Source organism: Schistocerca americana, chromosome 8, assembly GCF_021461395.2.
Source record: "Schistocerca americana isolate TAMUIC-IGC-003095 chromosome 8, iqSchAmer2.1, whole genome shotgun sequence".
NCBI lineage: Eukaryota > Metazoa > Arthropoda > Insecta > Orthoptera > Acrididae > Schistocerca > Schistocerca americana.
The window spans coordinates 27,715,741-27,732,530 of NC_060126.1; the positions used below are offsets into that span (position 1 = coordinate 27,715,741).

General features: G+C 45.7%; 1 protein-coding gene across 1 annotated transcript in view; it reads right to left on the bottom strand.

Annotated features, from left to right (window-relative positions):
• LOC124544975 (PI-PLC X domain-containing protein 1-like) overlaps positions 1-16,586 on the bottom strand; it is a 411,814-nt gene extending 395,228 nt beyond the window's left edge. The window contains exon 1 of the mRNA XM_047123723.1: positions 16,499-16,586. The gene's annotated coding sequence lies outside the window, so the exon portion shown is untranslated. The remainder of the gene's footprint in view (positions 1-16,498) is intronic.
• Between the last annotated feature and the right edge of the window lie 204 nt (positions 16,587-16,790).

The window sequence follows — 16,790 nt, forward strand, 5'->3', positions numbered from 1 at the left end:
AGTTCGTAATCTGGTGCGAGTACTTAGAGGTAGTCGATTATTTTGTTGTACACAGCCGCGTTCTCAGCCTTTCTTTTCGTTTGAGGAACGCCAAAGTATGTTTCAAACTTTCGCGATTCCTGTACATATGATTTTCTCCACAGATGCTAAAAGTAAGCACATAAAGTGCAGACAATATTTTCTTTGTTATGGAACAGTGAGATACAAGTTTTACAAAATTATTACGTAAGACTCTTGAATAGGAACATGTGAACGTAATCGTAAGACATGCAAAAAAAAAGAAACATAAAATCTCGCGGAATACCTGGCATGTATTTCCAACAAACCAATGTGTTGCGACACGGCGATTGAGAAACACTGATCTACAGGAATGTAGAACTGGGGAAACCAAACGACCACGGATTCCGTAAATATGATGGTCTCGTACATCTAGGAGCAGTGCTAAGGAACACAGAGAAGAATGTGTCCAAAGATTGAAGTTTGAAAAAGCACATTCTCACTGCTACCGTCTTAGAAGATCTGCACTACTGAATCACGTCTGTTCAACGGGCAGCAGTTTGCCATTTTTGTGGTGCTTGTAGACATTACTTTTCATGTCCCGTAACTATGGTCGTAGATGTATTGCGTTTAGGAAATTACTAGGCCTCTCTCTGTACTCGTGAACGTCAATAAAATATTAACAAATGTATTTGATAGTTGCTTCAGACTACTTTAATGAGACTCTACCAAAGTGTTGCTCACGCCTGGTACCAAAAGGTATATTGGTGAGAAATGCCCTTTAAGGAGGTACACCAAACTCTGTATGAATCAGCACCAGCAAAGAAGTGAAGGGTGATCGCCAGTTAGGCTGTAGCTGATACAGTCTTTCATACTGGTAGTACCACATTTAAAAGATACACTGCCGCTTAAAAGTTTCCGATCTCCTATGACAAAGACTGTATTCTTTATTTCATTGTAAGCACACATCTTACAAACTACATAGATCGATAAAATAAATATTTTCTGTCTCTATCATTAACTAAAATACAGTATGGTTTGGATTTTATCTTCTTCAAACTATCCACCTTTGCCTCAAGAACAGCTCCACAAACTAATGGCTTTCTGGAGATAAGATTTTGTAGCGTTTTAGCAGATAGTGTAAGCTATTCCACATATATTTAATATATTATGACCCCAGTTGTTTGACCTCCCTGTCAAGTTCATCCCATAAGAGTCCAATAGGATTTAACTCAGGTGACTGTCTCCTTCAGTTCCCCACATTTCTCTTTTCTATTGACATACCCTCTGCGCCTTTTAAAAGTATGTTATGGGTCGTTGTCCTCCTGAGGAACAAACCCACGACCAGAAAGTCTCCTTCTAGATGGAGTTGCACTTCGCTCTGCATTGTTTGGTATCCCTTCTTTAACGTTCCATTAATTATCACTAGATTACCGACTCTGTCATGCTCTAAATATCATCACAACATGACCCACCTCCCACCATGCTTCGCCGTTAGCGTCACGCAGCTGACGAACAAACATTTGACGATGGCCTCCAAGTATTTCAGACTTTGATTCGTCCGTGAGCAACGCCTTGGACCACCGCTGCACACTGCACTCTTTTCACCTTATTTTGTTTCCATGGTACAGGTTTTCTGGCTGCTATGTAACTCATCACACGTTGTTCGCGTGGACGGTATTTCACTGCTCATAGATGGGAGCTGCTCGCGTACTGTTTACTTTCCCGCGAATTTCAGATGCAGTACGAGTCCTGTGACGTTCACTCTGCACATATACAGACTGATCTCCTCAGCATGCTGTTACTCTGGGTCTTCCATATCGCGAAACAGGTGCATTGGCAGCAGTTATCTTGAACTGCTGCAATATAAACACCACTGTAGATTGTGCTACGCCGACTTTTATTGTTATTGTCTTACTACAACAACCTTCCTGTTTCAGAGCTACAATTACAGCGCATTTTTCAATCCCATTCTCCTGCTTCCGTCCCATCGTCAACCTAATCAGATATATAAACACACTATTGTATGTACACAATGTACTGTAAAACAATGCGAACCATCTCCAGTAAGGGCAAGTCAGCATTGTTGTGGATACCCGTGAGCAACCCTCTATTCCAGCTAGGAGTTGAGTACACAGGAGTTTATACTTGTTTTAGTATCTTAATGGGGATACGGTAGAATATTCAAAACGAAATCCCTGTTTCAACCACAATTGGATAATCGTGATAGGTGATAGAAAACTTTTCAGTGGCAGTGTATGCTCAAAATCTGGTTTCAGCGATCTGGGAAAGGTATCTATCCAGTATCAGTTCACCAATTAAGGGTTCGGAAGCACACCCAAAAAACCCAGTTTCTCTTTTTCATGTAAACTTTTTTCCTCTAGCTCTCTTTTGTCCATTTCTGTGCCGTAGTGTGCCCCTTGTAAACAGTTCCGGCTCGCAAATGTGTTACCCCAAACACTGCAGGGCAATAGTGGCCGATAATGTCGCTTTCAGCATGTTGTACACGTGCCTAAAGTTTCACTGGCAGTTCGGATGCTCGGACAATATTGTCGGCAATATGCAATTTTTAACTCCCATGCAATTCCCCCTAGCTAGCTGTGGCGCTATAATGGGAGCAGTAAATGGCCAATGAAAAGGCCTACATCTTGCTCCTGACATGGGCAGAAAGGTCGAAATGTTAGGTAATTTCCTGTAGTGGCTCTGGATCTCCCGAGGTGGAGGCGTAGGCTGACTGCCCCCACGGATGTGGGTAGTGACGTGTTCCTTCTGGGGCGGAGTTGTTGATCCTGAGCGATCAGCTGAGTGACGGAGCGCCTACAGGAGTAGGAAGAGTGTCCTCACGAGCCGGCGTGCAGTTCTGGTCGGGCACTTTCCGATCATCTCGGCGAGTGATGCCTTTAACCCATTAGCACCCAATTAACATATATTCTTAATTTTTGGAAAACTGTGTCCTGGCAACCCAATTTATCGAAATATGAGGAAATTTTGTTCACTTGGGGCCTAAATGTAAAATATTAGACTGTCCTCATTTGCGGACACTGAGAGCTTGGCACTTACTTTGTCATTACTCTGCTTACTAGAAAAATGACAAGAGATAAGGGAATAATAAACTCGGAATAATATTTCAAAATTATTATGCATAGTACAGTAACTTGTATTTACAAAAGTTTTAACCCAAAAATCTCCAAAACCAAAATTTAATTAAGGCCTAATATCATATTTGGGTAAGCATTCCCGTAATATGTTCTAGCCTTTCCTCTACAATTCTCAAACTGGCATCTTCTTTGCTTTTCACGCTTCTAGATGACGTGAAGTTTCTGGTCATAAAGTATATCCGCTACATTAGTACTGGGAGAGGAGACGAGTTTTGTTGGTCTTTCCTCAGTTGACCTCATGCCGATTTCTTTTTTTCAGATATTTTATAGTAATTTGTGTTGTGAATTCTTTCACAGAAAGAAAAGTTCCTTCATTGCACCTCTTGAAACCAAGGTATGCATTTACAATAGTCATATCAACCAAGCTCATAAAAAGGTACCAGTACCACTTTTTATTACGCACTGCAATTGTGTGTTTCTCTATAAGCCAATCGTGAAGATCGACGCCTACCATTAAATTCTTGTAGTTGTTGAAAGCATGTGGTTGTGGAACGCTGAACTTTTCGTTCTGGGATGAATTCCAGTGTCGGACATTGACGTTAGGGAGCACGGCATAAAATTAGTTGGTAGACCAACACACTTATTATCATTCCGTTTTCTGATCCAAATTTTCTTCTTTCTATCAAATCTGGACTCAAAGTATGCCCCAATTCTTTTTCATTACATCATCTGGTGATAGGGAGCTCTTCCTTGTTCTGTTTTCTTTTATGTTTCCACTTGCACGGAATCCTATTTCCTTTAGTCGGACTAGTAAATAAACTGTCAATAAATACTTTGTAACTATCCAACTCGTCAATAATGGACAGCATTTTCAAAAGTACCCAGAGGAAGATCCCAACCATCATTCTTCAGATCATTCCCATAATACAGTAAGAAGCTGTAACTGTAACCATCAGTACCACATGAGCACCACAGTTTCCATCCAAAGCGTATGGGCTTGAGTCTGGGAAACTGCTTTATAGAGTGATGTCCACAGGATCTCACAATCATTTCATCAACTGTTAAATTTTCCTGAAAGACTCCTCACCTTTGATAACTTTGTACCAGAGCCTTAGCTAGTGGTTTTATTTTGAAAGATATGTCACTTTTGTTTTCATTGCCTTTTTTATTACTACGGAAATGTGATACACGTTTCAGTTCAAGATACCTGTTACAACTCATTGCAGCCTTCACTATCTCAACAACAAGATCGTCATCCTGAGATCCGGAATCTCGTCCAGTGAAAAATTTACGATAATCATTAAGGATCAAGAACCCATCAAACACACAAATTTCATAAGCTGCAGCTGAAAAGTGTATTTTATTTTTACAGTCCCAAACGTATCTTTCAGATTACTCTACAATCATGCTTACAATTTCTTCTGAAAATCGATCTTCAAAAACCTGCCTGTGATTGAGACTATGCAACTTCACTTTCAGTTCATCTGACAGGCAAGAATCTTACTTCCCCAAGTCAGAAAACGAAAATTTTGTAACTTGATACATCATTTAACTACCTGTCTACGGACTCCTTCAAAAGAAACATGAAGAATGTCTTGGTTTGTCTGTTTCATGTAAAATTACAGTAGTACATGTAATATAGCTAACACAGGTATTTCCAAACAAGCCATCTTCTATGTTTTCATCTGTCTGCTCATTTACAACTGGAAGAAGAGCTACCATATCTGCCTGTTTTTCTTCAGAAAATCGGTATTCTACTCCCTCTTCAACAGTTTTAAAAGGCTGGCAAGCCATTAAAAAGAAATCTGAAACGACCGAAACGCGTAACATTTACCATGGAAAATTTCACCGTGGTGTGGTTTTTATCTATTCTACATTAGGACATGGAATGAACGTTTGCGCAAGCATAGGCACAATTTGTTCTGACTTAGTTGTTCCACCGTTCCTCAGTTGCCTGGTATCGTTATTTCTCGTAATTTTTGTCAGATGTGTGGTCATAATGCCCATTATATATTCTCCAACTGATGTTTTTACATTTGAAGATGAGTACGTAGTTCGTTGAAACCGGTTAAGAAAAATATTTTTATGTACTGTGACTATAGCTTCACTTTTGTAGTATCAAATAAACATTTAAAGTTTGTACGGAAGTTAGTCTTTGCAGACGAGCTATGACACAAATGATTGATAGACTCGTGCTATGGAAACTTGTGTTATAGTACATCTACATGTACATAGATACTCCGAAGCCACCGTACGGTTCGTGGCGAAGGGTACCTTGTACCACCACTTCTCATTTCCTTTCCTGTTCCACTCGCAAACAGAGCCAGGGAAAAACGATTGTCTACATCCCTCCGTATGAGCCCTAATTTCTCGTATCCTATCTTCGTGGTGCTTACGCGCAATGTGTATTGGCGGCAGTAGAATCGTTCTGCAGTCAGCTTCAACTGCCCGTTCTCTAAATTTTTTCAATAGTGTTTTTCGAAAAGAACGTCGCCTTCCCTCCAGGGATTCCCATTTGCGTTCCCGAAGCATCTCCGTGACATTTACGTGTCGTTCGAACCCACCGGTAACAAATATAGCAGCCCGGCTCTGAACTGCTTCGATGTCTGCCTTCAAACCGACCTGGTAAGGATCCCAAACACTGTAGCAATACTCAACAACAGATCGCACCAGCGTCCTATATGCGGTCTCCTTTGCAAGTGTACCCCTCTTTCCTAAAATTCTCCCAATAATCGGAAGTGGACCGTTCGCCTTCCGTAGCACAGTTATCACATTCTCGTTCGACGTCATATAGCTTTGCAACGTTACGCCCAGATATTTAAACGGCTTGACTTGTCAAACAGGACACTGGTAATACTGTACCCGAACACTGCAGGTTTGATCTTCCTACTCAACCGGATTAACTTATATTTTCCCACATTTAGGGCTAGCTGCCATTCATCACACCAAATGGAAATTTTGTCTAAGTCGTCTTGTATCTTCCTACACCCACTCAATTTCGATACCTTACCGTACATCAGCAAACATTTGCAGATTGCTGCCAACCCTGTACGCCAAATCATTTGCATATATAGAGAACACACTTCGTTGGGGCACTCCTGACGATAACCTCGTCTCTGATTAACACTGGCCGTCGAGGACAACATACTGGGTTCTATTATTTAAGAAGTCTTCGAGCCACTCACATATCTGTGAACTTATTGTATATGCTCGCAACTTCGTTAACAACCTTTCCAGAAATATATAAATAAGGAATCTGCCTGTTGTCAGAGAGTTTCAGTGTCATGTGAGAAAAGGTCAAGTTGAGTTTCGCACGAGCGATGCTTTCTGAAAGCATGTTGATTCGTGGACATAAGCTTCTCAGACTGAAGAAAGTTTATTATATTCGAACTGAAAATATGTTAAAGGATTCTGCAGCAAACAGAAGTTAGTAAATCGGTACATTGCATTAAATCGAAACATTACAAGTACATTCAACAAACTATTTCTTATAAATAAAATTACTTCGTGATATATGGGGCAAAGAACGTGTTTCTCTAAAATTGTCCTATGATGCAATTCAAACTGATGTATGAAGTGTTCCTATATCATGCAGAGCAGGTAGCTTTCTCGTTACACAACCCTTTCAGTCTATCATGTCGCAAGAACTAAGATTTATAGGAGACACAGAAAAGTTGTTATATCCAAGAAAATTGATGGTTATGCACGGAATGTTTGCTGTAGGTCGATAACTTATTCGTGGGGTGTTTATAAAACTGAACTTTAATTGTGAAAAAGGTAAATAACTTACAATATTATGAGAAGGAAAGTTGCCACTCAACATATAGCGGAGATGCTAAGTCTCAGATATGCACAACAAAAAGACTCTCACAATTATAGCTTTCGGCCATTAAGGCCTTCGTCAACAATAGACACATATACGCACAAACACGCACAAACTCACGCAAACGCAACTCACACACACAAGTAAACAACTTACAGATATTTCCAGAATGACATTTCCACTCTGCAGCGGAGTGTGCGCTGATATGAAACTCCCTGGCAGATTAAAGCTGTGTGCCGAGTTCGAGTCTCGGTCCGGCAGACAGTTTTAATCTGCCAGAAAGTTTCAACTTACAGATATGTTTGCTACAGCCCTTTATGAAGTACACCTTTATGTTTTATTCCCGCCTAACACTGCTGGTTCCAAAGTTCCCCCCAGATGGCACATGTGCATGAGTTATTCCGTCATGGAGTCACATAATGCTGCAGAGTGTGTGCAGTGTCGTTCACAGTTTCATCTTATCCAAATACGCTACTACAGTTCAGAACAATTCAGGACTAAATGTCGCAAGCCACCTCCTCAGAGACGACGTGTTGTTAGCTGCTACCATCGTTTTTCGGAAACTGGCTGTGCATCAGACAGGAGGCCGCGCCGGCTCAGGGTTTCGGCCAGCATTCTCTCTGACGCAGCGACTCACCACGTTCTCTACATTCCTAGTCCGGGTAAATCAACGAGACGCCTGAACTTAGAATTGGATATGCCGAGTGTTGCAGACTGGAAGGTGTTACAGAAGCGTCGGTCATTCAAACCCTACAAATTGGAACTATTACAAGCTTTGAGAGAAGGTGACAAAGAAAAATGGGCTGAGTTCTGTGTAGAAATGATTATCAAAATGCAGACTGAAGATGATTTTCTTAAAAAAGTTGTGTTCCGTGACGAAGCCACCTTCCACACCAGTGGTAAAATGAATCGGCATAATGTTCGGATATGAGATGAGCACAAAGTACATCACGTAGTCAACTGCAACTGGCATATCACACGTGGGCACGCCTGGACATTACCTCGCGCCCCAATTACAATAGGATACGGGCACAGAATTTGTTTTCCAGTAAGACGGCGCGCCACCATATTATCATCGAGAAGCTGTCGCGTATCTCCACAGCACTGGACGTTGTGGAACAGTATCCTGGCCCCCACAATCTACCTCATTTAACCCCTGTAGACTTCTGCGGCGTGGGGCAACATTAAAGACAGAGTGTTCGCTGCTCTGCTTCCGAAAAGCGTCGGAGAACTGCGACAATGGACAACACGTACAGCCGCCACGATACATCGAGACTTGGTTCATATTTACACGTGGGACATTTGTAGTGTTACAAAAGATATCCACACTGAACATTTGTAAATAAAACTTGAAGATATATTGCATGAAGCGCTGTATCAAACATTTCTGTAAGTTATTTACATTTTTCACAAAAATAGTTAAAATGGCTCTGAGCACTATGGGACTTAACATCTGAGGTCAACAGTCACCTAGAACGTAGAACTACTTAAACCTAACTAACTTAAGGACATCACACACATCCATGCCCGAGGCAGGATTCGAACCTGCGACCGTAGTGGTCGCGCGGTTCCAGACTGTAGCGCCTAGAACCGCTCGGCCACTTCGGCCGGCGTTTCACAGTCAAATTTGGAACACGAGAACAAAATGTGCTTCTGACTCCGAATCAGACTCAAATACAGGAGAACTGTAAATGTTGATTACATTTAGATGTAGAAAAAAGTGATGTGCTTAAAGCGGACAAGAAAGATTCTACAAAATCGCTCATCAGTCCACGCGTGTCCTGGTAAAGCATAGTATTGTAGAGATTTGAGGTTATTTACCATGGCTCCTTACCTCATGTAAGTGTACGGTAATTTAAAATCGACGACGGTTGTTATAGATACAGCTTGCTTCGCTAAAGTCACCCTCCTCACTATAACAGATGCCAGGGTGCAAATGCACCCCCATGGCAGGTGGATTGTCTGCTCCCTCCGTTTACAGCGAACGTATTCCAAAACCACATCCAATATACACCGAGTCACCTCCCAACATCGTGTCGGATCTCATGAAGCCCGGCGTGGTGCAGCAACTCCACGTGGCATGGACTCAACAAGACGTTCGTAACCCACGCAGAAACATTGAGCCTTGCTGCCCCTTTAGCCGTCCATAATTGCAAGAGGGTTGCCGGTGCAGGGGCTCGTGCACTGACAGACTACTTGGTTATGTACTATATACGCACATCAAATAAAGTTTTGCATCACCTCGGTTCCGAGAGTTCCGGAACCTGTAGAGAAAATTGGAATGGAGATCAGCATAAACATCATTACCGCCCTTTTTGTTGCCTTCAAAACTACACAATGCATGTTGTACCACCATACAGCGAGACATTCACAGGTGGTGCTCCAGACTGCTATACGCACCGGTACCTCTAATACCCAGTAGCATGGCATACTATCCACAAGTTCATCGAGGCACTGTTGGTCCAGATTGTCCCACTCCTCAACGGCGATTCGGCATAGATCCCTCAGAGTGGTTGGTGGGTCACGTCGTCCATAAACAGCCGTTTTCACTGTATCCCAGGAATGTTCGAGAGAGTTCATGTCCGGAGAACATGGTGGCCACTCTACTCGAGCGATGTCGTTATCCTGAAGGAAGTCATTCACAAGATGTTCGCGATGGGGGCGTGAATTGTCATCCATGAGGACGAATGCCTCGCCAATATGCTACCGATATGGTTGCACTATCGGCCGCAGGATAGCACTCACATATCGTACAGTCCTTACGGCGCATTCCATGACCACTAGCGGCGTACGTCGGCCTCACATAATGCCACACCAAAGAGCAGGGAAGCTCCACCATGCTGCACTCGCTGGACGGTGTGTCTAAGGCGTTCAGCCTGAACAGATTGCCTCCAAACACGTCTCCGACGATGGTCTAGTTGTGAGTGTGTGAAATCTTATGGGCCTTAACTGCTAAGGTCATCAGTCCCTAAACTAACACACTATTTAACCTAAATTATCCTAAGGACAAAAACACACAACCATGCCCGAGGGAGGACTCGAACCTCCGCCAGGGCCAGCCGCACAGTCCTTGACTGCAGTCCTAAGACCGCTCGGCTAATCCCGCGCGGCGAGGGTCTAGTTGAAGGCATATGTGACACTCATCGGTGAAGAGAACGTGATGCCAATCCTGAGCAGTTCAATGGGCATGTTGTTCGGCCCATTTGTACTGCGCTGCATGGTGTCGTGGTTGCAAAGATGGACATCGTCATGGACGTCGGGAGTGCAGTTGCATATCATGAAGCCTATTGCGCACAGTTTGAGTCGTAACACGACGTCCTGTCGCTGCACAAAAAGCATTATTCAACATGGTGGCGTAGCTGTCAGTGTTCCTCCGAGCCATTATCCGTGGGTAGCGGTCATCCACTGCAGTACTAGCCCTTGGGCGGCCTGAGCGAGGCATGTCATCGACGGTTGCTGTCTCTCTGTATCTCCTCCATGTCCGAACAACATCGCTATGGTTCACTCCGAGACGCCTGGACACTTCCCTTGTTGAGAGCAATTTCTGGCACAAAGTAACAATGCGGTCACTATTGAACCGCGGTAATGACCGTTTAGGCATGGTTGAACTACATGCAACACGTGCCGTGTGCCTCCTTCCTGGTGGACTGACTGGAACTTATGGGCTGTCGGACCAGCCGGCCGAAGTGGCCGTGCGGTTAAAGGCGCTGCAGTCTGGAACCGCAAGACCGCTACGGCCGCAGGTTCGAATCCTGCCTCGGGCATGGATGTTTGTGATGTCCTTAGGTTAGTTAAGTTTAACTAGTTCTAAGTTCTAGGGGACTAATGACCTCAGCAGTTGAGTCCCATAGTGCTCAGAGCCATTTGAACCATTTGAGCTGTCGGACCCCTCCGTCTAATAAACGCTGCTCATGCATGGTTGTTTACATCTTTGGGCAGGTTAAGTGACATCTCTGAATAGTCAAAGGGACTGTGTCTGTGATACAGAAGCCACAGTCAATGTCTATCTTCAGGAATTCTGGGAACCTGGTTGATGCAAAATTGTTTTGATGTGTGTATTTTTGATAAGATTCACGTCGGGCAATCTGTGTGGCTAAATCATTCGCTCGGATTCTCCAGAATGTTCTTCAATCGCGAACAGATGTGACCCAGAGACAGTTCCACCGTTGTTTAGGAACAATAAGTCCATAAATGACTGCAAATGATCTCCCAGTAGCCTAACATAACCATATGCAGTCAATGACCGTTTCAGCTGGCCCAGAGGAACCAGTCCATTCCATGTAAAAACAGCCCACACCATTATGAAACCGCCATCACCTTGCTCAGTGCCTTGTTGACAACCTGCATCCATGACTTTTGGGGCTCTGCGTCGCAGTCGACACCTACCATCAGACCAGATCTTACCAACTTAAATCGAGACTCATCTGAGCAGGTCACAGCTTTCCAGTCGTCCAGTATACAACCGATACGATCGCGAGCCCAGGAGAGGCGCTGTGGATGATTTCGTGCTGTTATCAAAGGCAACCGAGTCGGTCGTCTGCTGCCATAGCCCATTAACGCCAGATTTTGGCCGGACTGAAGAATACATTCGTCATACGTCCCAAACTGATTTCTGTTGTCAGTTCACGGAGTGTTGCTTGTCTTTTAGTGCTGACAACTTTACGCAGAGGCCACTGTTCTCGGTCCGTAAGTGAAAGTGGTCGTCATACTCTTGGCATAGTGCATCTCGGAATATTGAATTCCCTGACAGTTACCGAAATGGGATGTCCCATGCGTCTACATGCAGCTACCACTCCGCATACAAATGACAGCTCCGGCAGTGGACCGCCCTTTTATATCTCGTGTGGACGATACTAGCGCCATCTGTGTATGTGCATTCTGCTGTCCCGTGACTTCTCTCACCTCAGTGTACAACGCTTGGTTGTTTTATTCCATCTCCGTGGTTGAGTATTGAAGACACTCTCGGAGCCGGATACGATTAATGTTTTTAGGAGAGAAAGAAAGGGCCTACAAACTTCATTGCGTGCAAGGTTGCTACAGTTTCAGCTGTAGAAAGGCTGTCGCGTTTAATTACTCTGAAGTCTCTACTGACTCGAACCTTAGAGCATAGAAAAGCACTTCCGCTATATTCCACTTGGGTAATTTTGGATCCATCTATGTATATATAGAAATAACCAGGCACTGAGCTTCAACTACACGATTGAATATGCGGCTTATATTAACGCTTTCAGGGCTTGTCGAGTTAATACGGTACTTATTACAATGAAATGAACACCCTCAGCTGCTTACAGGCGTTGACATACGTCAACGGGGACAGATGAAAACTTGTACCCCCATCGGGACTCGAACCCGGGATCTCCTGCTTACATGGCAGACGCTCTATCCATCTGAACACCGAGGACACAGAGGATAGCGCGACTGCAGGGATTTATCTCTGGCACGCCTCCCGCGAAACCTACACTCTCAATGTATTGTCCCGCACTACATTCGTAGTGCCCCCGCCCATTACACTCATTACTCGCAGCGCGTTGCCGATTCCCGTAAGAGTTCGAGAGTTCGGGCACTGTTTGTGCATTCGCACAGAAGAAGAAGTTGGTCAAATGGCCGGTGAGCCTTAACTACACTCCTGGATATGGAAAAAAGAACACATTGACACCGGTGTGTCAGACCCACCATACTTGCTCCGGACACTGCGAGAGGGCTGTACAAGCAATGATCATACGCACGGCACAGCGGACACACCAAGAACCGCGGTGTTGGCAGTCGAATGGCGCTAGCTGCGCAGCATTTGTGCACCGCCGCCGTCAGTGTCAGCCAGTTTGCCGTGGCATACGGAGCTCCATCGCAGTCTTTAACACTGGTAGCATGCCGCGACAGCGTGGACGTGAACCGTATGTGCAGTTGACGGACTTTGAGCGAGGGCGTATAGTGGGGATGCGGGAGCCGGGTGGACGTACCGCCGAATTGCTCAACACGTGGGGCGTGAGGTCTCCACAGTATATCGATGTTGTCGCCAGTGGTCGGCGGAAGGTGCACGTGCCCGTCGACCTGGGACCGGATCGCAGCGACGCACGGATGCACGCCAAGACCGTAGGATCCTACGCAGTGCCGTAGGGGACCGCACCGCCACTTCCCAGCAAATTAGGGGACACTGTTGCTCCTGAGGTATCGGCGAGGACCATTCGCAACCGTCTCCATGAAGCTGGGCTACGGTCCCGCACACCGTTAGGCCGTCTTCCGCTCACGCCCCAACATCGTGCAGCCCGCCTCCAGTGGTGTCGCGACAGGCGTGAATGGAGGGAAGAATGGAGACGTGTCGTCTTCAGCGATGAAAGTCGCTTCTGCCTTGGTGCCAATGATGGTCGTATGCGTGTTTGGCGCCGTGCAGGTGAGCGCCACAATAACGACTGCATACGACCGAGGCACACCCGGCATCATGGTGTGGGGAGCGATCTCCTACACTGGCCGTATACCACTGGTGATCGTCGAGGGGACACTGAATAGTGCACGGTACATCCAAACCGTCATCGAACCCATCGTTCTACCATTCCTAGACCGGCAAGGGAACTTGCTGTTCCAACAGGACAATGCACGTCCGCATGTATCCCGTGCCACCCAACGTGCTCTAGAAGGTGTAAGTCAACTACCCTGGCCAGCAAGATCTCCGGATCTGTCCCCCATTGAGCATGTTTGGGACTGGATGAAGCGTCGTCTCACGCGGTCTGCATGTCCAGCACGAACGCTGGTCCAACTGAGGCGCCAGGTGGAAATGGCATGGCAAGCCGTTCCACAGGACTACATCCAGCATCTCTACGATCGTCTCCATGGGAGAATAGCAGCCTGCATTGCTGCGAAAGGTGGATATACACTGTACTAGTGCCGACATTGTGCATGCTCTGTTGCCTGTGTCTATGTGCCTGTGGTTCTGTCAGTGTGATCATGTGATGTATCTGACCCCAGGAATGTGTTAATAAAGTTTCCCCTTCCTGGGACAATGAATTCACGGTGTTCTTATTTCAATTTCCAGGAGTGTATATACAGGGTGTTTCAAAAATGACCGGTATATTTGAAACGGCAATAAAAACTAAGCGAGCAGCAATAGAAATACACCGTTTGTTGCAATATGCTTGGGACAACAGTACATTTTCAGGCGGACAACCTTTCGAAATTACAGTAGTTACAATTTTCAACAACAGATGGCGCTGCAAGTGATGTGAAAGATATAGAAGACAACGCAGTCTGTGGGTGCGCCATTCTGTACGTCGTCTTTCTGCTGTAAGCGTGTGCTGTTCACAACGTGCAAGTGTGCTGTAGACAACATGGTTTATTCCTTAGAACAGAGGATTTTTCTGGTGTTGGAATTCCACCACCTAGAACACAGTGTTGTTGCAACAAGACGAAGTTTTCAACGGAGGTTTAATGTAACCAAAGGACCGAAAAGCGATACAATAAAGGATCTGTTTGAAAAATTTCAACGGACTGGGAACGTGACGGATGAACGTGCTGGAAAGGTAGGGTGACCGCGTACAGCAACCACAGAGGGCAACGCGCAGCTAGTGCAGCAGGTGATCCAACAGCGGCCTCGGGTTTCTGTTCGCCGTGTTGCAGCTGCGGTCCAAATGACGCCAACGTCCACGTATCGTCTCATGCGCCAGAGTTTACACCTCTATCCATACAAAATTCAAACGCGGCAACCCCTCAGCGACGCTACCATTGCTGCACGAGAGACATTCGCTAACGATATAGTGCACAGGATTGATGACGGCGATATGCATGTGGGCAGCATTTGGTTTACTGACGAAGCTTATTTTTACCTGGACGGCTTCGTCAATAAACAGAACTGGCGCATATGGGGGACCGAAAAGCCCCATGTTGCAGTCCCATCGTCCCTGCATCCTCAAAAAGTACTGGTTTGGGCCGCCATTTCTTCCAAAGGAATCATTGGCCCATTTTTCAGATCCGAAACGATTACTGCATCACGCTATCTGGACATTCTTCGTGAATTTGTGGCGGTACAAACTGCCTTAGACGACACTGCGAACACCTCGTGGTTTATGCAAGATGGTGCCCGGCCACATCGCACGGCCGACGTCTTTAATTTCCTGAATGAATATTTCGATGATCGTGTGATTGCTTTGGGCTATCCGAAACATACAGGAGGCGGCGTGGATTGGCCTCCCTATTCGTCAGACATGAACCCCTGTGACTTCTTTCTGTGGGGACACTTGAAAGACCAGGTGTACCGCCAGAATCCAGAAACAATTGAACAGCTGAAGCAGTACATCTCATCTGCATGTGAAGCCATTTCGCCAGACACGTTGTCAAAGGTTTCGGGTAATTTCATTCAGAGACTACGCCATATTATTGCTACGCATGGTGGATATGTGGAAAATATCGTACTATATAGTTTCCCAGACCGCAGCGCCATCTGTTGTTGAAAATTGTAACTACTGTAATTTCGAAAATTTGTCTGCCTGAAAATGTACTGTTGCCCCAAGTATATTGCAACAAACGGTGTATTTCTATCGCTGCTCGTTCAGTTTTTATTGCCGTTTCAAATATACCGGTCATTTTTGAAACACCCTGTATATATATATATATGGTTAATCAGTAACCCGGTAGAAATATGATTTTTGTGGGTTTCCTGGAAAGGGGCACTACAATAAACCCAAAGGTACTGGCAAACTCTGCACAACCTCAGAAGAGCAATACAAAAGAAGCGCAGTGGAAAGTTGGGCTCAAAGATCTTTCTGATTCACGACAACGCCCGGGCCCACACGGCAAATGCCACTCGTGAAGTTCTCGAATCTTTTAAGTGGGAGTTGTTTCCTCATCCGCCGTGCAATGCCGACCTGGCACCGAGCGACTTCCACTTATTCCCAGCAATGAAGAAGTGGTTGGCTATGCAGCGTTTTGATGACGACGCACAGCTTCAAGAAGAGGTAACCACGTGGAAGGAATTTCCAAGCTCGTCCATCGCTACGATAAGTGCCTTAATTTAAATGGCAACTATGTAGAAAAGTAGTATTTAAGTGTGGCTTTCATCTGTATATAATTAAAAAAATTTCCAATACTCTATTTATTTTTAATTCCAAAACGTAATGTAATTTGTGGATAGCCCTCGTATTAATACGATAGATTGAAGTCTGGCAGCTGTGTACGTCAAAATCATAGTCACGTACAGAACATAAGATAAGAGATCAAATTTCAAAGCTGCTACACAAATCTCTTTCCCTGGCGTAGAGAACAGCCATAGAAGCGAGCAAACTGGAAAACGTTATGTTACAACGTTGAGTATTAAAACCGACAATATCGCTAGAATAGTGCCAAGACACGTCCTCACCACCGGAAGTCGCTAGACCACGATTTCGATCAGAGACTCGAGATTTCGCGGACTTTTGCGTAAACTGCTCGGGCCGTTCGAGTCGTGGCGCGTCCACAACACTACAGGCTGCGGTTTAGCGCAATCCAGGAATCCCGGATTGGGTTGCGTAAGGAAGTGGTGCGCGTGGCTGCGGCGGTTCTTCCCCCCGCCGTAAGCGGAAGTCGGCCGGCGCTCGCCGGCGCTCGGCGCACTCACCTCACCTCAGCTGCGGCGGCCCGGCTGCGCTCGGCGGCCTGTGCTGCGCCACTGCCTGTCACAGCGGCGGCCGCAGGAGGCGGCCAGAGCGGCCGCGTGACGTCACACAGTGTGTGACTCTGTGTGTGTGTGTGTGTGTGTGTGTGTGACTGTGTGAGTGTGAGTGCCGGTGCCGCCCTGTCCGGGTCGGCCACTCTGCTCACACGCGCGACGCTCACTGCACGCACCAGGCACTGCCTCAGCCACAGCGGCTGTGGTACGCGAGTGACTCGGCGCCGATAGAGTCGATGCG